This window comes from Dipodomys spectabilis, unplaced genomic scaffold (assembly GCF_019054845.1).
Source record: "Dipodomys spectabilis isolate Male_0828 unplaced genomic scaffold, ASM1905484v1 ptg000012l, whole genome shotgun sequence".
Lineage (NCBI taxonomy): Eukaryota > Metazoa > Chordata > Mammalia > Rodentia > Heteromyidae > Dipodomys > Dipodomys spectabilis.
The window spans coordinates 3318118-3341468 of NW_024870689.1; positions in this window are offsets into that span (position 1 = coordinate 3318118).

Genomic DNA, 23351 nt, shown 5'->3' on the forward strand with positions numbered 1-23351 from the left:
GCATACACAGACAGATCATGAATTTTATGAAGTTAGTAAAACTACAGATGCTCGCCAGGAGGAGAAAAACCTATTATTGTTTGACAGGGTCTTCCCTTCTCGTGAAAGAAATATGCTGCTTGATGCAGGATTACACAAAATCATATTCCTAGGAGGAACCTAAAAATCATCTAATACAACAGACTTGAGAGAGATGAATTGACTTCCTGAATAATTTACTTTTGGGTCAAATAAAAGCAGGCTTCCAAAGCTAGAGTAGACTTTAGAGAAACATGAGTTGTATGTAAGTAGGTGCTTAGCTGATTTTGTTAATTTGTAAACTAATACAGGGAAATAAAGTACAGCAAGGTTAAAATTAAAGAACTTCACATTGAAATATTCATTTGTGTGTGTGTGCACGCTCGTGCGAGTACGCGCACACACATGTGCATGTGCTCATGCATACATTCATTATTCTTGAGGCTTGATATTGTGTAGGCATTATTCCTAAGCTTCTGTGCCCAAAGGTAGTGGTCTACCACTTGAGCCACTGTTCCACTTCTGGTTTTTTGGAGATAATCGCATGTATTTTCATGATTTGACTAGCTTTGAACAGTGGCCTTCAGATCTCAGCCTCTTGAGTAACTACCTAAGCTGATTCAGCCTATGAGTAGCTAGTTAAAATTCTGTCTGTCCTCTATGCTTCACTGCTCTTATATTCTTATCCTGAGGTAATCACAAGCCTAAGTCATATATGTCACTATGATGGGCTGTGATAGCTCCGTTTTGAGAGGTCATGCAGTGTATATAGGAAGCCACTGTGCTCCAACCTATGTCAGTTTACACATCTAGGAGCTCTTGATTGGTGACACGCTGGACTGACTCAAACAAAATTCATTATTTTTCTGATTTTGGGGGGGTGAGTTGTCGTTTGGTTTTGGTATTTCTTTTTATTTTTTCTGGGTTTCCATTATTTTATTTAGTTAATTTTAGGTAGACTTGCTACCTGCCATCATAGCAGAAGGATGGAAGAATACAAAGAATCATCCTCCATATTCTTGAAGAGATCATCAATCAATACCAGATGAAAGAGCTCATCGACCATGATACCAATGGACAAGTGAAGCTGGCCATCCACACCTCACACACATGGAAGTGGCAGTTAAAATACTCCTGAAGGGATGAAAGGTTAAAGTTTGAGGCAGTGACCACTTGTTGCTTGTTTCTGTCTAGCAAAGCAACACGTGGTGGTAATCCAAATACCTGGTTGATTGTGTGCCTTTATAAGACCTGCAAATCCTTTGGTCGGGGCTCTCCTCCTAGGCTCCACTGTGTCAGAGTGTAGGACGAGGCCCAAGCTGCAGCCCGTTTAAATAAAAAAGCTGTGGAGTCTGACTCTCGGTGGTCTTTTTGCTGGGAGGGGGTCCTGCAACCATGGCATAACATATTAGTGGGGTTCGTCTGAGATACCCCCCAAAGACCCCCGAGACCTCATACTCCAAAGGTAAAACAGCATTGTCTTTGTTAATTTGTCTTGTCCTCTCGTTTGTCTGTTTTACTTTCATTTTCCCTTGTGAGGATATCCCCTCAAATTTGTAAAGGGCTTTCAAAGTGGACCCACTTGCACGACAACCCTGGAGGAACTGAGAGACATCGCAGATCCTCTTGTGGGGAGGGGGAACCCTGCTGTGTGGAGCAGGGGTCCTTGGAACCCCCCGTGTGGGGTGGGGTCCTTGGAACCCCGTTGTGGGGCGGGGGGGGGGGTCCTTGGAACCTCGGCGTGTGAATTGTGGGGCAATAGTTGGTTTGGTTTGGGGCCTGAACTGACCAAGAGACCCTCCTAACCGAGGCCCAACTCGCCCACTGTGGTTCTACTCCTTCTGCTGTGGGGCATGGGTATGGAACCCCTCCATGACAGGAGTCAGCAGACCATCTTGGGAGATCTCCACTTTGTAAGCTTTTTTTTTTGTAACTGTCAGGCTTGCATGTGTTTTGTTTGTACTGTTTATTGTCTTTTGTAATTTATGACTGACAGGACTGGAAACCATGGGCAACACTCCATCTAGCCTCCTCAACTTACAAAAAGAAACTAAGAAAGAGGAAAAGAAAGTGTACCCACTGTTTTTTCAGGGAGATAACTTGGAAGAAGAAATGTTTCCTCACCCATGCTCCCCTTCCCAGGTTCCTTTTGCAGAACCTGAGAATGACCAAGAGGAGGAGGGAGCTATAGAACACTTGGCAACTGCCCTTAAAGTTTCTGAGGGGCCAGTCACTCGACGCCGCAGTAGGATCAACCCCCCATCTAATGCAGCTGTTTTTTCCTTACACGCCGTAGGTACTGTGGATGTGGATGGTCAACAGCAACCCAATAGTGTCCATTTTCTACCAGTCATCTGTAAAATTGGCACATCCAAAATGCCCCCTTTTCTGAGAAACCCCAGGATTTAATTCATTTGCTTGAAACTATTCTCTTTACTCATCAGCCCATTTGGGATGATTGCAGTCAGCTTTTACAGGTTCTTTTTACCACTGAAGAGAGAGACTGTATCTGAGAGACGGGCCAGAAACATATCCGTGGCCCCACAGGAGCGCCCATCACCGATCCTGCCCTGATCACTGCCTATTTTCCTGAGATCCGACCAAAATGGGACTAAAATATAGTTGAAGGTAGGGAGCCACTCCTCTTCTACCACCAGGCTCTGTTGGCAGGTCTCAAAGCGGCGGCTTGCTGACCTACTAATATGGCCAAGGATTATGATGTAAGACAGGGAATAAATGAAAGTCCAACAGCATATCTTGAGCGTCTCATGGAAGCTTTTAATCAATATACCCCATATGAACTTGAGACCCAGGAGTCGACACAGATGATTATGTTTGCCTATATAAATCAAACTGCACCAGACATAAAGTTGCAGGCTCTAGACAGCCTTGGTGAAAAGTCTATTAGGGATCTAGTAGACGTGGCAGACAAGGTTTACAATAAGAGAAACAGAGGAGCAAGTCAGGAAAGGAAGGACAGAGAACATAAAATGGAGCATGAAAAGAGTAACCAGGCCAAGGAAAACATGACAGATTTGTTGGACTCGCCACTATTGCATGCTGAGCATACCAGTTTCACAGATGGCAGCAGTTTCATTCGAGATGGAAAAAGGTATGAGGGCCCAAAAGTCACCACGGACACTGTGATACTGTGGGTAGAAGTACTCCACCAGGGAACATCTGCACAAAGAGCAGAGCTAGTGGCAGTAAAAAAAAGCCCTACAAAAACATTAAAATACATATTTGAGGTTTCGTTTTCCTAACATCACATTATCTGACTTTTTCCGCTTGACTCATACCTATACTAGATATTGCAATAAGGGAAACCATGGGACCTATGTTTCTTTGGGCCTGGCTTACTTCACTTAATATAATTTTTTCCAAGCCTTTCCATTTCCTAACAAATGGGGAAATGTCATTCTTTCTGATGGAGGCATAGAATTCCATTGTGTATATATACCACATCTTCTTGATCCATTCATCTACTGAGGGGCATCTGGGTTGGTTCCATGTCTTAGCTATGGTAAATAATGCTGCAATAAACATAGTTGTGCTGGTAGCTTTAGTGTGGCCTTGTTTGTGATCATTTGGGTAAATGCCCAAAAGTGGGATTGCTGGGTCATTGGGGAGCTCTATGTGGAGTCTTTTGAGGAACCTCCATACTGCTTTCCAAAGTGGTTGAACAAGTTTTTGTTTCTTTCATGCATGTGTTTCTAACGCATTTATAAGATTATTTATTTGTTGCTTTGTACGTCCCTCCTCCACAGTGTAACCCCCGCTTTCACTATATTTGATGTCAGTATAACATGTGGAGGAGATGGGGACAAACAAGTCGTTTAAGGATTCAGGTGGACCTGTTGCAACAATGAGAAGTACAAAATGTCATGTCAAAACCAGCATTACAATGTCGGTGGGGGTGGGGGGGGTGGGGGGAGGCTGGGAAGGGAGGTGAAGGGTAAACAAAGGAGGAGGCTGCAATGCTTGGTAAGAAATGTATGCATTATCCTGCCCATGTAATTGTAACCCCTCTGTACAGTATGTTCTCAAATAAAATAAAATAAAATTTAAAAAAAAAAAAAAAAAGCCCTACAAATGGGAAAAAGGAAGAGACTAAACATTTACACAGACAGTCGGTATGATTTTGCCACCGTGCATGTCCATGGAGCCATTTACCAAGAGAGGGGGCTGCTGACAGCTGAGGGAAAGACTATTAAAACAAACAAGAAATTTTAAGCCTCATCTGGGCCTTATGGGAAACAGCAAATATTGCCATTATGCACTGCCTTGGCTATCAAAAGGGAACTGATTCAATAACCAAAGGAAATAACTTGGCTGATCAGGCAGCTAAGGAGGCAGCCCTCCAGCCCAGAGCGGAAGTACTGACTCTAGTAGACCCAGGGCCACGAGCTTTGCTTCCTGAGCCTCAGTATTCCCAAGAAGACTTGGAGTGGATAAAGAAAATTCTCAAGGCCTATAAACCCCCGGGCAGAGAAGGAAATAATGACTGGTGGAAAACTGGTGAGGGGAAACTTACCTTGCCACAAAGATTGGCCAAGGGGATTCTTAAGAGAATCCATCGGGTCTCTCACATGGGAACCTGAAGAATGCAGGACTTGTTCCGACACTCAGAAGTAAAAATTAGGCAAGGGAACCAACTCATTGAGGACATTGTTAAAAATTGTAAAGCCTGTCAGCTCACCAATGGCCCCAAGCAGCCGGTTACAAAAGGAGCTCGCCTCCATGGAGTTAGGCCAGGTGTGTATTGGGAAGTAGACTTCACAGAAATTAAAACTGGAAAATTTGGATATAAAAATTTGCTAGTTTTTGTAGACACCTTTTCAGTATGGGTTGAAGCCTACCCAACAAAGCATGAGACCACAAACGTCGTGGCTAAGGAGATCCTGGAAGAAATTCTACCCAGGTATGGCTTCCCATCCCCCAATGGATCAGACAATGGACCGGCCTTTATCTCAAAAGTAAGTCAGCGAATAGCCGTGGCATTTGGGATGGATTGGAAATTGCACTGTTCTTATAGATCCCAGAGTTCAGGGCAGGTAAGAATCGGACTCTAAAAGAGACCTTAATTAAATTGGCCTTGGAGACTGGTGCAGACTGGGTATCGCTCCTTCCTTTTGCCTTGTTTAGAATAAGAAATTCACCCTATTGGCTTGTCTTTAATTGCTTGCTAATTTGGATGATACTAAATTTCTGTGTAAGCTTGACTATTTACAGCTGGTGCATAAGAGTATGTGGCCCCAGCTTAGAGCATTATATGATTCTGCTTCTATTCCTACCCCACATTTGTTTAAACCAGGGGACTAGGTGTTTGTTCGAAGGCACAACTTGCGATCTCAGGAACCACGATTGAAGGGACCTTACATGGTGCTACTGGCTACAACCACTGCCCTTAAGGTGGACGGCGTTGCTGCTTGGATCCACTGTTCCCATGCCAGACCAGCTGACCTCTTTGCCCTGGATGACCATGGGGAAACATGGGAAGTCTCCAAGCATCCTACCCAACCACTCCGCATACGCCACAAGAAAAGAAAAATGGGCTGATTGTTATTGGTATACTCATTCAAGATCAAGAGCTGTTGAAGTTTAGTTTGGGGCCAGAGCCACAAGATTGTGGCTCAGGACCATAAATCAAGGGGGGGGGGAATGAAAGGTTAAAGTTTGAGACAGTGACCACTTGTTGCTTGTTTCTGTCTAGCAAAGAAACACGCGGTGGTAATCCAAACACCTGGTTGATTGTGTGCCTTTATAAGACCTGCAAATCCTTAGCTCTGGGCTCTCCTCCTAGGCTCAGCTGTGTCAGAGTGTAGGACGAGGCCCAAGCTGCAGCCCGTTTAAATAAAAAAGCTGTAGAGTCTGACTCTCGGTGGTCTTCTTGCGGGGTGTGGGGGGGGGGGGGAATCTTGCAACCATGGCCTAACAGCGAGAGTCCTCCAGTCATCAGTTAAAGAATGAGGTGGACATTTTTAAGAAGGTATGGCACAAACTCACCATCAGGTTGTACCAGGTGATGGAGAAGGAAGAGTATGTATATCTCATCAATGGAACTGGCCAGTAGGAGATACCTTCTGGGGTGGATCTCAAAATCCTGCCGCCTATATGAGGATGAAACCAAGAGGCTCTTCACACAAATTGTAAATGCTGTTCACTACCCACACCAGAACAGAATCACACACTGAGACCTTAATTCCAACAATATCCTGTTGGATACCAAAGGCAATATCAAAGTCAGTGGTTTTATCTGAGCATCTGGGTCACCCTGGGGCAGTTGCTATCAAATGTGTGTGCTGCTGTGCTATTCCACCCCCTTAAATTTTCCTGCAGGAAAGAAATGATGGCCGGGTGCCAGTGGCTCACTCCTATGATCCTAGCTATTCAAGAGGTTGAGGTCTGAGGATCATGGTTCAAAGCCAGCCCAGGCTGGCTCTATCATCTGACCAGACTCATACTGATACCAAAGACTTATTTGAGGTGGAGATGGCAGTGGATAGAGATGGCTAGCAAATAGTTACAAATCTTCTCAGAATAAGCTGCTGAATGTGGGCCCAGGAACAGAGCAGTTCCAGACAAAGGGGAGAAGAACCCTAAGAGATATCAAAGATAACTTCACTTGAAAGGTAGAAGGCCCTGTTATTGAGATGGGAGAGATTTGTAGGTGGTGTACTAAAAAAAAAGAGTTGTAAGTGGGATCCACGAATTGAGATCAAAACACTGTTTGCCTAGCAAAACCCTCAGTCCAGCCAAGAATACAATTGCATCAACTGCCTTAGATTTCCTCAGGAGGGATTGCATCCACGGGGCACCTTGTACTGCAGTGTAAACTGAATGTTGTAGTTATCAAAGCATGTAATTTTTGTGCATACAGAAACTACTTTAATTACACTTAAACTACACCCTAGTCATTAAAATTTTTGTTTGATTTATTTTATTCTATGTTATTTAAGATACAGTCTCATTATGTAGCCAAGTCTGATCTTAACTTCATAATTCTACTGCTTAGTCTCCCAAGTGTTGTGATTACAGCTGTGTCTCTCTTTGTTGTCCGTCATATTTTATCTGCATGCTTCCTTAACTTTCAATACTTTATTTTATCCCTTGGCAGTACTGCGGTTTTGATTCAGAGCTGGTGCTGGGCAACCTAAAGCTCTACCACTTGACCCCTGCCCCTGGCCTTACTCTTCATTTTACTTTAGATTAGCTCTTATTGTATTATTTTTTGTATTGTATTGTATGTGCTTTGGTCAGAATCAGACTATGTTTGTAATGTATTTCCCTGCTGAGAAGCTCTTTTGTCCTTTAATATTTTTTGTAAATATAATTTTTCTTCTTAAAAAAAGAAGGTACACAGAGGTGTTACATTTATATAATTCATTTTAAAATTCAAAACCTTATTTTAGAAGAGTAAAAATGCATATAATCACTAAATTTTATCTCTAGAAAAAATGGCTACTAGATTAAATGTTTTTGGAGTCTAGGTCAGTGGTATTTGGTATTGTTCTCACTTCAGCTCTAGAAAATGCTACATAGCTCCAGGCCTGCATGGCCTAAATAAAAGCAAGTAAAAAGTAAAAAAAAAAAAAAAAGATTCTTTAGGGCACATCTGTGGAAGATTTGAAATACGTTTGAAATACATTTTATTGACCATTTGTACATTTCTGTGCTGATGAAAAGTGATATAGTAATTATGGTACAATATGACACATTCTTCTAACATAACAGAGCATTACCACATTACCCAGCAATTCCATTGCTCATTGCATAACCAAAAGAGCTGAAAAGAAAAAACTAATAGCTCCTATGCCAATAATAACAGCAAAGTTCACAATAGTCAGAAGTTAGAAATTCCTGGAGAGTCTATCAGATAAACAGGTTTACAGAATATGAGGTATGCATTAATGGATTATGACATCCACAAAAATGCTGCAATTAATATATGTCTGTCACGGATGGACACAAAAAGTAATCTACTATTTATGTGAAACATTGACTAAACCATTTTATAAGAGAAAATGGAAGATTAAAATTTCTGGGGCAGGTCATTGGGGTGATTATTACTCAATGATTGTGTGGATTTCATCAGTATCAAAAAGATAGTTCACAAATAGAGGTAATGGTGTGGATATAATTAATGTCACTGAATTTTATACATGCCTAGCAAGCATGAGGCCCTGCGTTCATCACCAGCACATCCAAAAAATGCTAAATTTTCTTTCTGTTACCTACCTTGAGTGGTAGGTGCTTTTCTAATGTTTTGATTGTATTCCTTAGAAGATCTCTGGTGGATCTCTGATGTTTAGTCATGCTTTACAGATAATCCATTATTTTAATATTAATTTTGAATTTTAAAGGAAACCTCATATATTAAAATGAGGGCAATGCCTGCAGATCTAACTCAAGAGGCTAAAACAGGAAGACCCTTACACAGTCTAGGCTGCATAGAGAGGTCATGTCTAAATTTCCATGGTACCTGCTGAAACTGGAGGGACAATAATTTGTAAGTAATTGCAAGTGATAGATAAGTTTCTGATCACATTATATTTTGGTCATGTCAGCTTGTATTTAATATTTACATGAATTTTTAAATTTTTCCCTTTTCCCTTACTCTCATCATTCCATTTTGAAACTTTATACTATGTTCTCATTTGCTACATTTAAAAAGAAACATAGTTTTCCCTTGTATCCTATTAAACATAGTTTTTGATTTTTTTCTATATTATAAAACTACTATTATTTACTTTTGAAAATGTTAGGGAAATGAACCCGAAGATATGTATTCAAATGTTTTTTTTTTTCATGCGATTGTTTCTAACACATTTATAAAATGATTTCTTTGTTGCTTTGTATGTCCCTTCCCCACAGTATAACTCCTGCTTTCACTGTATTTGATGTCTGCATAATTTGTGGAGAGGAAGGGGAAAAACAAATCGTTTAAATAGGGGTACAGGTGGACCCATTGAAACAATGAGATGTACAAGTCGTTATGTCGAAAAATGAACTTTACAACTTTGGTGCGGGAGAAGGGGGGTAGCGGGGAGGATTGGGTGAGGGAGTGGGGGAGGATTGGAAGGGATGGGAAGGAGAAACAAAAGAGGAGACTACAATGCTTGATAAGAAATGTACTCATTATCTTGCCCATGTAATTGTAACCACTCTGAACAGTATGTTCACAATAAAAAATAAAAATTTAAAAAAAGAAAATTTTTATGTTTTTTTTTCCTGCATGTAAGGACTGGCCACTGTCTCAGAGATTTTTCTCAGTTCTGCCAATTGAGCCACAGATAAACTTCCAGCTTCATTCTTTTGAAAAATCTCATGCAAAGCCCAGCACAACTAAGGAGGCTGAAATCTTGGTCTGAAGCCAGTCTGAGCAGCAAAGTCTGAAATTCTTACCTCCAATTAATCACCAAAAAGCTGTGGGTAGTAGAACTCTATCTAGCCTTGTGTAAAACAGGGCAAGTTCAAGCCCTAGTATTGTAATTACATTAACAAGTCTCATGGACTTTCTTGCTTGGGTTGGATTTGAACTACAACCCTTAGATTTCAGCCTCCTGGATAGTTAGGATTTAAAGGCATGAGCAATCAACCGCAGACATTTTAATTTTTTTTTTTTTTTGGTCATTCGTGGGGCTTAAATTCTGGGTTAGGTGCTGTCTCTGTGCTCTTCAGCTCAAGGCAAACAGTCTTGAGCCATAGAACCACTTCCAGTTTTCTGCTGCTTTATTAGAGATAAGGGTCTCACAGAATTTCCTGCCTGGGCTGGCTTGGAACTGTGCTCCTCAGATCTCAGCCTCCTGAGTAGCTAGGATTACAAGCATGAGCCACTGGTGCCCATCTTATTTTAATATTTTTAACTAGCTCTTTCTTGCCTTCAAACTCAGTACTTTTTTATTTTGTCCAATAGATCTGATCTTTGGGCCACATTGCTGTTTCTTAGTTATTTTGAAGGGAGGTAGGGGTTGAACACACTGTCTTTGTGTTCTTCAACTCAAGGCAAATGCTCTACCAGTTGACCTACAGAGCCACTTCAGGTTATCTGGTGGTTAATTGGAGTACAGGAGTCTCATGAGCTTTCCTGACCAGGCTGGATTTGAACCATGGTCTTTATATCTCAGCCTCCTGAGATTACAGTGTAGAGCCAGCAGTGCCCTTCTGTTTCTTAGCTTTTTGACTCAAGGACGATGTTTTACAAATTCAACCACAGCTTCACTTCTAGCTTTTTTTATTTGACATGTTTCTAATGTACTTTTCTGGGTAGTCTGGCTTCAAACCATGATCCTCAGATTTCAGCTTTCTGAGGTGCTCCGATTACACACATGAACCACAAACTCACTGGTCATTTAAAAATATTAATATGTTTTTTTCCACTTTATCTTGTTATAATTTTCCTTGTTTTTTTTTAACTTTTGTATATGTTCTAGTTCTGGGGCTATATATGAGGGCCCGGATGCAATGCCAGAGCTTTTTTCTTCAAGACTAGTGGCTTCGCACATAAGCCAAAGTATAGCTTGTGGCAATACTTGTTTTGTCTTTGTGCTTGAACTAAAGCCTTGGGTGCTGTACTAGAATGTGACTGCCCAGTTTGCATCTTGGGCCACAGCTCAATTCCAGGTTTTTTTTTAACTCTTGTTAGTTAATAGGAGATGAGTCTTATGCAAAGCCCAGCATGAATCAGTTGGCTGAAATCTGAGGATCAGGGTTCAAAGCCAACAAAGGCAGGAAATCCCATGAGACTCTCAGCTCCAATTAATCACTGAAAAACTGGGAGTGGTAAAGCTCTATCCTTGAACAAAACAGCATAAATTCAAGCCAAACATAGCACACAGATGCACACACAGAGAAAGCCTCATGGACTTTCTTGCATGGGGTAGTTTTGAACAACGATTCTCAGATTTCAGCCTGTCTTCATTCGCTCTCCTTTGAAAATTTTATGGGTCCTGTGGCTTGACCTCTGACTCTGGGGCCTATATCTTAGCTTTTACACTCAAGATTGGTGCTTTACCACCTCAGCCATAGCTCAAGGCTTTGTGCTGTGTAGCTGGAGATAAGAATCTCAAGCATGTTCTTTCCTAGACTAACTTGACTCTGCAATTGTCAGTTGTCAGCATCTTGTGTAAAAAGGATTACACATATAATCATCAACATTTGGGTCATTTTAAAACTTTAATATGTGCTTGCTTCCACCTGTTTTTCTTTTTTTTCTTTTTTACTTGTTCTGGGAGTGGAAATTGAAGGTCAGATGTTGTCTCAGGGCATACATGGGACCAACCATAACATTTGGCTTTTGTGGGTTGGTTAATTGGAGAGAAAAGAATCATGTCTAGCTAAGCCAGATTCAGGAGGCTAAAAATTGAGGAGAGTCCATGACACTCTTTTCTCCAATGAACCACTAAAATCTGAGAGTTGTAGATTATTGAGCAAAATAGTGCAAGTTCAAGCACCAGGACTGGTACACACACACACACACACACACACACACACACACACACACACACACACACACACACACAAACACACATGTCTTATGAACACCTATACTTGAGCTGAGCTTTAAACAGTATCCTCAAATTTTAGCCTAAGTAGCAAGAATTACAAACATTAGTCCCCAATGAAACTTCTGTTACTTGGTCTTTCTTGTCTTCTTCTACCCTTCTTTTCATTTATTTCATTGTTTTTGTTTGTGTTGGTCCTGGAGCTCGAACTCATGCAAGTATTGGCCTGACTCAGGAGGCTGAAATTTGGCCATCATGGTTTGAAAGCAGCCTGGGCAGGAAAATCAATGAAATTCTTATCTCCAATCAATCAACAAAAACCTATCCCCAGTGTGGCCACCACAAACAAAACAGTCTCCTGGAATTTCTTGATTGGGTTTGCATTTACATAAGATCTTATATTTCAGCCTCCTGCTTTTCTAGAATTACAGACATGAACCAACAGTTCTGGGTTCTCTACTTCCAACCATTTAATTTTCTTATTGTGATGCTGAGGCTAGATCTCTGAGTCAGGGCATTGTTTCAATTGGTTTTTCATTCAAGGCTGTTGCTTTACAACTACAACCACAGTTTTATTTCTGGCGGTTTTTGCTGGTTAGTTGCAGACTTATGCACTTCCCTGTACAGGCTGGCTATGAACAACAACCTTCAGATTTCAGCCTTCTGACACTAGGATTACACATATTGACCAAAATTTCATGCATTGCTCATTTTGAAACTTCAACTGGATTTTCTCACAACATTTTTATTCTTTTTCATAATCCTGAGGCTTGAACTCAGGGCTTGAGCACTGTCCCTGAACTTCTGCTACTCAAGGTGAGAACTCTACTACTTGCGCCACAGTGCCGCTTTCAGTCTTTTTCATTTATGAGGTACTGAGGAAACAAACCTAGGGATTCAAACATGGTAGGCAAGCAGTCTGTTACTAAGCCACATTCCCCGCCATTCTTAGACCTTTTTATTTGTATTTCTATTTCCTTGTGTATGCTGGTCCTGGGTCAAAAAATCAAGGGCAGTCCCAGAAATTTTTATTCAAGATTAGAACACTAAGACACGAACCACTGCATAACTTGTGGTTATTACTTTTTGTTTTGTTTTAAGTAGCTACTTAGACTTGAGTCCATGAATTCTCCTACCAGGGCTAGCTTTCAAATGTGATCCTCAGATTTGAATCTCCCAAGTGGCTACCATCAGAGGTGTGTGCCACTTAAGCTTAGCTCATTTTCATCTCTGAAATTGTCTGTTTCTTATCCTACCTTCTCTACATTTATTTATTTTGTACTTTGTGTGTGTGTTTGTGTATATCAAGGTCTGGATGCTTTCCCAGAAATCATTTTCTCATTTCTGCCATTGGAGCTACAGTTCAATCACCAGGTTTTATTTTTCTTCCTTTTGGTGGTTAATTGGAGATAAGAATCTCATGTAAAGCCCAGAAAGACATAGGAGGCTGAAATCTGAGGATTGTAGTTGAAGCCATCCTTGGCAGGAAAATCCATGAGACTATTTTCATCAACTAACTACCAAGACTCTGGGAGTGGTAGTGCTCCTACATGAATTCAAGCACAAGGTTGGCACACACAGATAAAAAGCTCCATAGACTTTCCTGTTTGGACTGGCTTTTAACTAGTATATTCAGACTTCAGCCTCCTGAATAGCTAAAATAATAAGCAAGAACCACCAGTCCCAGACTTAAATTTCAAATGGTAATGTCTTCTCTTCTTTCAGTTTTGCTTTTGGTTGACTTAGGGCTGAATTGGGAATTGTTTCCCAGGTTTTTCATGGAATTTCAGTACTTTACAACTACTATCACACCTTCATTTCCAGATTTTCCTGGGTACTTAGACATAAAAATTTCAGTCACTGCTGTGCCCAGGCTGGCTTTGAGCTATAATCCTCATATTTCAACATTCTTAGTAGCTAGGAATACACACATAAACCAAAAACACATGGCTCATTTTGAAATTATAATTTTTGCTTTCTCCCATATTTTATAATTTGTGGTCTTTTTTCTTTTTTTTTTGTAAGTGAATAACAAGGAATAAACATGAACCAAAGCCCATACTCATTTTGAAACTTTATGTTTCTCTTTACCCATCATTTTAAGTTTCTGCTTTTTTGTTTGTTTTTTTAAATGTGTGCCTAGATTTTCAACTTAGGGCTTAGGTGCTGTTCCAAGCTTTCTGTTTAAGACTACCACCCAACCGCATGAACCAAAGCACAGCTTGTAACTTATTTTTGGTGCAAATTAGATATATGAGTCTCATGGACTCTCCTGACTGGGCTGGTCATGAACTGTGATCCTTAGATTTCATCCTCCTGACTACCTCGTATAACATGTGTGAACAACAAATGTTTGATTCACTTCAACTACTGTCACTGACTCTTCCTTTTGTACTTCTGTTCTCCTTTTATTTCTTCTGGGTTTGTCCTGTGGCTTGAACTCAGGGTCTGGGTGCTGTCCCGGAAACATTTTCCCAGTTTTGCCAGGAGAACCACAGCTCAATTCCAGTTTATTTTTCTGTTTTGATGGTTAATTAGAAATGATTATCATGTAGAGCCAGACCTAATTCATGAGGATTCAATCGGAGGATCAAATTTTCTACCAGCATGGGCAGGAAAGTCCATGATATCACCAATTATAACCACTAAAATGCAAAACAGTACAAGTTCAAGCAACAGGTCTCACACACAGACACACACACACACACACACACACACACACACACACACACACACACACACAAACACATCTTATGAACTTTCCTACGTGGTCTGGCCTTTAAATATTATCCTCAGATTTTAGCTTCCTTTGTAACTAGAATTAGAGTTATGAGCTATCAATGATTGGCTGATTGGCTCATTGAAGCCTCGGTTATTGGTTCTTCTCTTCTTCTACCCTTCTTTACATTTATTAATTTCATTATTTTGGGTGTGTTGCTCCTGGAGCAGAAACTCATGCAATTCCTGGACTGTTTCAGGAGGCTGTGGTCTGACCTTCATGGTTCAAAGCCATGTTGAGCAGGAAAGTCTAAGATCCTAACCCCCAATTAACTTCCAGAAACTTGGGAGTAGTACAGTACTATCCCCAGGATGGCCCACAAAAAACTGTCTTTTGGACTTTCCTGCTTGGATTGGCCTTTATACTGGATTCCCATATTTCTGCCTCCTGAGGTTTTAGAATTACAGGCATGAGTCACCAGCACCACCTTCTCTTCTTATGACTATTTTTATGATCCTGAGGCTGGATCTCTGTGCCAGGGCACTGTTTCATAGCTTTCTCACTCAAGACTGGTGCTTTACAACTCCAGTCACAGCTTCACTTCTGTTTTCTTGTTTGTTTGTTTTGCTGGTGATTTGATGATAAGACACCATAACCCTCAGATTTCATCTATCTTTGTATCTAGGATTACACACATGAAACAAAAATTCATGCTCATTTTGAAAATTTAGTTGGATTTTCCAACACATATTTTAATTTCTATCTTTTTTATTTCCACATGAATGCTGGGCTTGGGGATATAAATCAGAGTCTACGTATTGTCCCAGTAATTTTTTTCTGGTCTATCTTTTTTATTTATTTATTTTTCTTTTTATTGTGAAAATGCCGTATAGAGGGCTTACAATTACATGAGCAAGGTAATGAGTACATTTCTTATCAAGCATTGTTGCCTCCTCCTTTGTTTCCCCTTCCCATCCCTAGCCATCTCCCCACCACAACCTCATCGCCCTGAAAACCACCTCCCTGCACCAAAGTTGTAAATTTGTTTTTCAACATAACATCTTGTACATCTCATTGTTGCAATGGGTCCACCTGTATCCCTATTTATTTTTTGCCCATCATGGGGCCTGAACTCTGGTCCTGGGCACTGTCCTTCAGCTCTCCAGCTTGAGGCTAGAGCCCTACCATTTGTGCTACAGTGCCACTTCTGGCTTTTTCTGCTATGTGTTGCTGAGGAATTGAACCCAGGGCATCATGCATGCAAGGCAAGCACTCGACCAATGAGTCAGTTTCCCAGTTCAGTCCCACTATATTTTTAATGCTAGACCTCTAATATGTAAGTCATAGCACAATTTGGGGCTTTGTTTTTAAACTGTATTTGCCTAATTAGAGTTGAGTCCATGGACTCCCCTGCCTTGGCTGGCCTTGAACACTGATCCTCAAATGTGAGACCCTTGAGTAACTACAAGAACAATTGTAATCTATTTCAGTTTTGCTCATTTTAACCTCTGAAATTGGCTCTCCTTTTTCTTCTTCCACCTTTCTTTTCATTTATTTATTTTATTCTTGTGTATACTGTTCCTGGAGACTGATATAAAGGTGTTGGTAATGTCCCAGAAATCATTGTCTCATTTCTGCCATTGGAGCCACACGTCAAGCTCCAGCTGTTTTTTTTTTTTCTTCTTTTGGGGGGTTCATTGGAGATAATGTCTAATGGAAATAACAGAATGATTCAGGGAGCTGAAATCTGAGGATCAAAGTTTGAAGCCAGCCTGCATAGGAAATTCCATGATACTCTTTATCTCCAATTAGATGATAATGATTCCACTAATGAGATTGATAAAACTCAGCCTAGAGTAAAGTAGAAAAAATTCAACCCCCATGACTAGCACACACAGAAAAATGGCCAATGGAATTTCCTGCTTGGGCTTACCTTTAAATGTTACTTTCTGACTTTATCCTCCTATGTAGTTAATACAACATGTGTAGGCCACCAATGATTGATTAATTTAAAACTCTGTCACTCACTATTTCTTCTCTTTTTCTACACTTCTTTATTTCTTTTGTGCTGTTCCTGAAGCTTGAACTCGGGGCCTTCGTGTTTGTCTTTTTATATCTTTTATATAACTTGTTTCAGTTTTGTTGTCCTAAAGTTTCGTTTGTTTATGTTGCTTTGTATATCTTATTTTTATATCTCACAAAAGTAACTTTTAGCTTGGTACTGGTGGCTCATGCCTGTAATCCTACTCAGGAGGCTGACATCGAGGATCACAGTTTGAAGCCAGCACAGGCAGAAAAGTCTGGGAAATTCTTATTTCCACTACACTACCAAATATACAAGAAGTGGAGCTATGACTCAAGTAGTAAATTGTTGGCCTTGAGCAAGAGAACTCAGGGCTCTGAGTGCAAGTTCAAACCCTGGACTGGCACAAAAATAAAACTTTCATTACCTTATATTATATTAGGATTACTGGTGTGTGTCAGAATCCAGTCCTAGTTTTAAGGACCAACTTTTGTAGCAGGTGCCATTTTTGATTTTTTCCCTAGGAAATTTTATGCTTGTTTTATTCCTTGCCTTATATTTACATTCCACTAATGACATTCTTATTTTTTTGTTTGGAAGGACATTTCCATAATTCAATGACATATAAAAAAGCATGTCTTGAATTTTTCTTTATTTTAAATAGGAAAGGGAAATGCTGAGTCTGAATCCAGCAGAGAGTGAATGATGGTTTGATTGAAGAGCTGTTAAATCTATTCCTGGATGTGGGAGGCTGTGATTTGCAGTGCTTTGGTGGATGAGTTTTCATGCAGCTTCATAATAATCTTCTATGATGTCACAGTCAACTTTGCCATTACAACAGATAGGTGTCAGCCACTGATCTACCCTTACGTGGACTTTAGATACACAAAGTAGAAAAAAAAATAATTAGAAGAATTAACTATTAACCACAAGATCACAGCTTGATGAGCTTTCCTGACTGAATTCTGAGATTACATGAGCAGGGCAGTTTCATCTACACATGGCTACTAAGCACTAAGGGCCAGGCAATGTTGTAGGCAACTGGAGAAACAGATGTGAATACAGCTGCAAGTGGCCTGCTCCATGAACCTTTCATGTTGAAGGAGAAAACCAGAAATTACAATGATAATGTCAATATTTCAAAAGGATGGTAATGTGGGGAAACAGCTTCACATTGAGGATGGGAGGAAGGCACATATGATCTAACAGCAGGGGACATCATCCATGCAATTATTGCTTTTCCATGCTGGCTCCAATCTCAATCCCAGATCTCATCCTTCTGAGTAGCAAATTATAGGTATGAGGCACCTGCAATGAGCTCTTTTATATAAATAGCTATAACCAATTTTTGCTAGTTTCTTGGAAGTTTCTTGAGAGGAAGGTTCAAAATTAAATATATTATGTGTCTTAAACATTCTTTTCATTATCTTCTAATTATTTGAATATGAGCTGTCTTCCTCACTTTTGGGAAAAATCAAGGCAATTTTTTTCATTGTTCAAATCCTGGTGAGGGAAGGAAAACCAGAGCTTCTTTGCCAAACTAGAAAAAAAATTGTCATTTCAACTTACCAGTTTTGCCAAATATATGTCATGTCCTTGATGGATTTTTCATCTTCAACAATGTTAGATGAATGAAATGAATCAACCACATAGTAGCAAGTTTATCACAATGACAGATATAAGATCTCCACTTTCTACTGGATAAATCATTTGTCACAAGCATTAAAAATCTTGAATAAAAACTTGGAGATTCTTTCTCTTTATATAAAGTTGGATTTTGGTTTTGTTTTGTTTTGTTTTTGGTTCGAAGTGGGGCTTGATCTCGGGGCCTGGGGGCAGTCCCTCAGCTATTCAGCTCAAGGAAAGCACTCTACCACTTGAGCCACAGCACTACTTCTATTTTTCTGGTGGTTATTTAGACATGAGCCTCACAGAGCTTGCTGCTCAGGCTGACTTTGAACTGCAATCCTCAGATCTCAGCCTCCTGAATAGCTAGAAATACAGACATGAGCCAGAACCTGGCCAAAGTTGTATTTTACCAGTTTTGCTGGCTTGAATGAATACCAAGGAAAAAATAGAAACTAAAATTGTTAGTTTATGCTAAAATTTGCAAAAGTTTTACCATGAAGAATAGTGAAATATTTAGAATTACATATTTTGAGAGTATATAACTGATAAAATCTTATTGTTGTAAAATAATAAAATATATCTCTTTTTTTGTAGACACTGAAGTCTGAGTCAGAACTTATACTTGTTGGCAGGCACTCTCCTGTGTGAGCCACACCTTCTGATCATTTTTAATTAATCATCTATTAAATAATTTGAAGCTCACAAGTCATCTTTTGCTAAGATTTAGTAAAATAAGCCTGAACTCCTGCCTTTTGAGTAACAGAAGAAATCCCAATATCTAGATGTATAGACTCAAAAAATGAAATACACTAAGAACAATCTTATCAATAAATAGGCAAGTAAATTGACTAGATCATTCCCCAAAACATATATAGGTGTCTAAGGAATACATGAAAATATTCAACATCTTTAGTAATCAAGGAAATGTAAATCAAATCTATGTTGAAGTTTCATGTCTGCCTAAGCAGAATGCCTATTAAAAAAGAAAACAAAAATACTCACAAGGAAGTAGGGAAAGATACCTTACACAATGTTGGCAATTAAATGAATCAGTGCAGCCCCAACAGAAACCAGTGTGGAAGTTCCACCCAAGAAATCCTACATATACAGCTGAAGAAATGTAAGTCAGCTTTATAGTAGAGCTATCTGCACACACATATTTTATATTAGGATTCAAATAATCACATTCCAGAATCGGCTTCCACAGGCAGAAAAGTGAGTAAAACTGTTATTTCCAAATAAGAATTTAAAAAAATCTGGGAGTAGAGCTGTGGACCAAGTGGCAGAGTACCAGCCTTAATGGAAAAAATCCAATCAAGAGATTAAGGCCCCAGGTTCAAGCCTCAGGACTGGCAAACACACACACACACACACACACACACACACACACACACACACACACAATGCTGCCTATATTTTTAGCTAAGTTTCTTAATACCCTAAGATTCATGTACCTATGACAGAGCTAAATATAATGGGAAACATATTTATAATGATAAACTCCTACTGAAGAACCCAGGTTTTTTTCTTGTTTTGTTTCGTTTTTGTGCTTATTGGACTTGATCTCATGGCCTAAGTGCTGTCTCTGAGCATTTTTGTTCAAGGTTGGTGCTCTACCACTTAGCTACAGTGCCACTTTCTGGTTTTGTGGTAGTTCGTTGGAGATAAAGAATCTCAAAGAATTTGTCCTCCACACACTGATTTCAAACTGCAATTTTCAGATTTCACATTCCTGAATCGGTAGAATTACAGGCCTGATCCACCAATGCCAGGCTAGAACCTGAGTATTTTCACCACTGCTCATTAGAAGAGTTCAAATCTTTTTACTCCAGAATACTTAACAAGCACAGTTCTCTCTGAATGGCAATCAAGCAAATACAGAGGTGCCCATAGTTCACACCTGTAAATCCTAGCTACTAAAAAGGCTGAGATCCGAGGATAGTGTTCAAAGCCAGTCCAGACAGGAAAATCTGGGAGAATTTTAGTCTCAATTAACCACAAAAGTGCCATATGTTGAGCTGTGGCTGAAGCAGTAGAGCTCTCCCTTAATCAAATATCTCAGAGACACCTCAGACCCTGAGTTCAAAGCCCTAGACCAGTGCACAGGCGCACACAAGTGCACAATTTTATAACAGAGTTCTCAAACCTAGCAAGGTGCCATATTAATCCCTTAATGTCATGCTTTACTATGAGAATTGGAAAAGTCTAACCTCTGGCATGGGCTGAAGTGCATGCTGGTAAACAGCATCTGGAGAGAGTAATTACCTCAGAGCCAGTCGGACCGACCCAGACTGGAAGTACGAGTGAGGTGGTGCAGGAACATGGCCCCTACTCCCCTATTCACCCAGACCAAAAGCAGGAGTATGGTGACACAGACACGCAACCCCCACTCACCCAGACCTGAAGCAGGAGTGAGGAAACATAGGCACATGGCCCCCACTCACCCAGAAATTAAGCGTGAGTGAGGCGAAAAGTGGCTTAGCCCCATCTTATCCAGCCAGGAAGCAGTAGTGAGGTGGTGCAGGCACATGGCTCCTACCCACCCAGACCGGAATCAGCAGTGAGGTGACACAGGCACCATGGCCCCTACTCCCCTACTCACACACACCAGAAGCAGGAGTGAGGTGATACAGGCACATGACCCCCCACCCACCTAGACTGGAAGTAGGAGTGAGGTGACACGGGCACACGGCCCCCACCGCAGCCAGACCAGAAGCGAGAGTGAGGTGGTACAGGCACACAGCACCTACCCACCCAGACCGGAATCAGGAGTGAAGTGACACAGGCACGCAGCCCCAACTTATCCAGCCAGGAAAGAGAAGTGAGGTGATGGTCTCATGCCACACCAGAAGAGCCTAGCATTCTATGGTGGCCCCCTTCTCTTTCGGCCTTTGTGAAGGGCGGGTGGGTTTCATGATGCACTCCAGATGTCAAGGGTCTGGAGCTAAGGATGCTGCCACTCTCCCCCAACTGGTACTGCACCTGCTGCAGCTATGGTAGCAACTTAATTAATTCTAATTCACAGAACATATACTATGATCTATGAGTTTCTTCAGGTACTGCCAGCCACTTGCTAGTCAATTAATATTATAGTTGCCAATGTCTAAGTGCTCACTGACTTGTAAATATGCTGGAATGGAAATCCTACTATCACTGCTGTCTTTTCATTTTTAGGAATGATTATTTGAAATGGCCCTTCTGAAGAGAAGAAGAGGAGACATGGACCCAACTATTCAATAGCGCCTTTGGGTGACACTATATTGGCCCAAGAATGAGTCGACACAGCTGGTATCCAGGTGTTTTGGGTTAGTCTTTTGGGTCATGCTTTCTGTTTGGCCTTGGAGAGTCTTAGGCTTCTCATTGTAGACACAGAAGCCATTTACTTTCTGCCCTTCTGAGATGGCATTTACTACATAGCTAAAATGGCCTTGAACTTACCAGGCTTCTGCTTAAGCCTCCCAAGTGATGGAATTACAGGCTTACCATACCACACCCAACTATGTGTCATGGGCCATTTGAAATAGAAAATTCCTGACATGTGTGCTGTATCTACTAACAAACTTGTGCAAAGATCAAATAACTTACAACCCAGTTGTTAAGAATATAGACTCAGATTCAACTGAATTTCAAATTCAATTTTGGTTATTTGCCTGCTTTTGGTTAAAGAGGAAGACACTATATCACTGAGCTTTATTCACTTGTATAAAAATGTGGATGTATCCATGGACAGATGGCTCATACCTATAATCCTACTCAGAAGGTTGAGATGGAAAGATTATGTTTCAAAGCCAGCCCGGGCAGAAAAGTCCCTATGAGATACTTAGGTCCAGTGAATCACTCAAAAACTCGAAGTGGGCGGCTAGGAAGTTGGCTTAGTGGTAGAGTGCTTGCCTTGCAAGCATGAGGACATGGGTTTGATTGCTCAGCACCACATAAGCAGAAAAAGCTGGAAGTGGTGCTAAGGCTCAAGTGGAGTGCTAGCCATAAGCTGAAGAGCTGAGAGACAGAGCCAAGACCCAGATATCAGGCCCCATGAACAACAACAACAACAACAACAACAAACCAACACAGAAGTGGGGCTGTAGCTCAAGTGGTAGAGTGCTAGAAAATGGATCAGGGAGTGCACCCAGACCCTGAGTTCAAGTACCACAATGAACAAAAAAAATATGATTGATTAGCAGTATTTTCCATCTTCTAGGTTTATGATTATTCAATAATCAGAATTTACTGAGCATTTCCTATGGAAAAGAGGTATTTTTCCTCACCAGCAAGTGATTTATGATGCTACAGAGCATGCAATGGATACCCTCTACTTCAGTGGAGAATTGAATGTAAGTTTTGTGGGTCCTATCAGAATAGCAGGTCAGGAACAAAACTGATAAGGATTCAATCTCTCTGTTAAACCATACTGTAGCCATTATGATTTTTATTAAAGGAATAATTTATTTAGACATTGGTGGCTCATGCCTTTAATCCTCACAGCTTAGGAGGCTGAGATCTGAGGAGCCTGATTTCAGGCCAGTCCAAGCAGGAAAGTCCATGAGACATGTCTCCAATTAATCAGTGATAAACCCAGAAAAAGAGGTATGGCTTAATAGAGTATTATTCCTAAGGAAAAGGCTCTACTTAAGCTTCCCTAACCCTTCACGTCCTATGTTGGGACATTGCCACCTACAATGCTGCTGGACCATGCCTTCCCTTGGTATGTTTGCCTACAGCCTATAGGCTGTTTAGCTCTTGACTTGATAATGGCATGATCCGTGTATGGAATATACTGCCCAGAAAAAAACAACTATGATATAAGCAATGTTTGACAATGTGTTGAATCCAAAGTTGCAGTGGTAAGGATGTTTTCTGTTTAACTTTTTTCTTCAGTTAATTGCTTTTAAAAGATTATCTGCTTATTTAATTTACTCGAGGAAATCAAAAGTTAATATTTGGGACTTTTGCTGAAATTTGAAACTAGGCAAGTAAGAGCACCCATTGTCCCTAAATTCATCATTTAAAATTATTAAAACTTCATTCATATGTTTCAGTCGTCAGAAATTTGAGCCAAGCATGGGAACTCACACTTGTAATGCTATCTGCTGGGACTTGACTAATGCAGAGAGGACTATGATTTGATGTTAGCCCAGGCAAAACATTCACAATATTGGATCTCAGTCAATATCTGAAACCAATGCATTGTGCTTTTTATTTCATCTACTCAGAAAGGATAAAAAGAAGGATTGTGGTCCATGATGGCCTGGTCATAAACACAAAACCCTACCACAAAAATATCTCAAGCAGAGCTGGGTGCAGGTGATTCATGCCTGTAGTCTTAGCTACTCAGGAGGCTGAGATCTGTAGATCATAGTTCAAAGCTATCTCAGGCAGGAAAGTCCATGAGACTCATGTCCAATAAACCATTAGAAAACCAGAAGTGGTGCTGTGGCTCAAGCAGTAAAGCATTCACCTT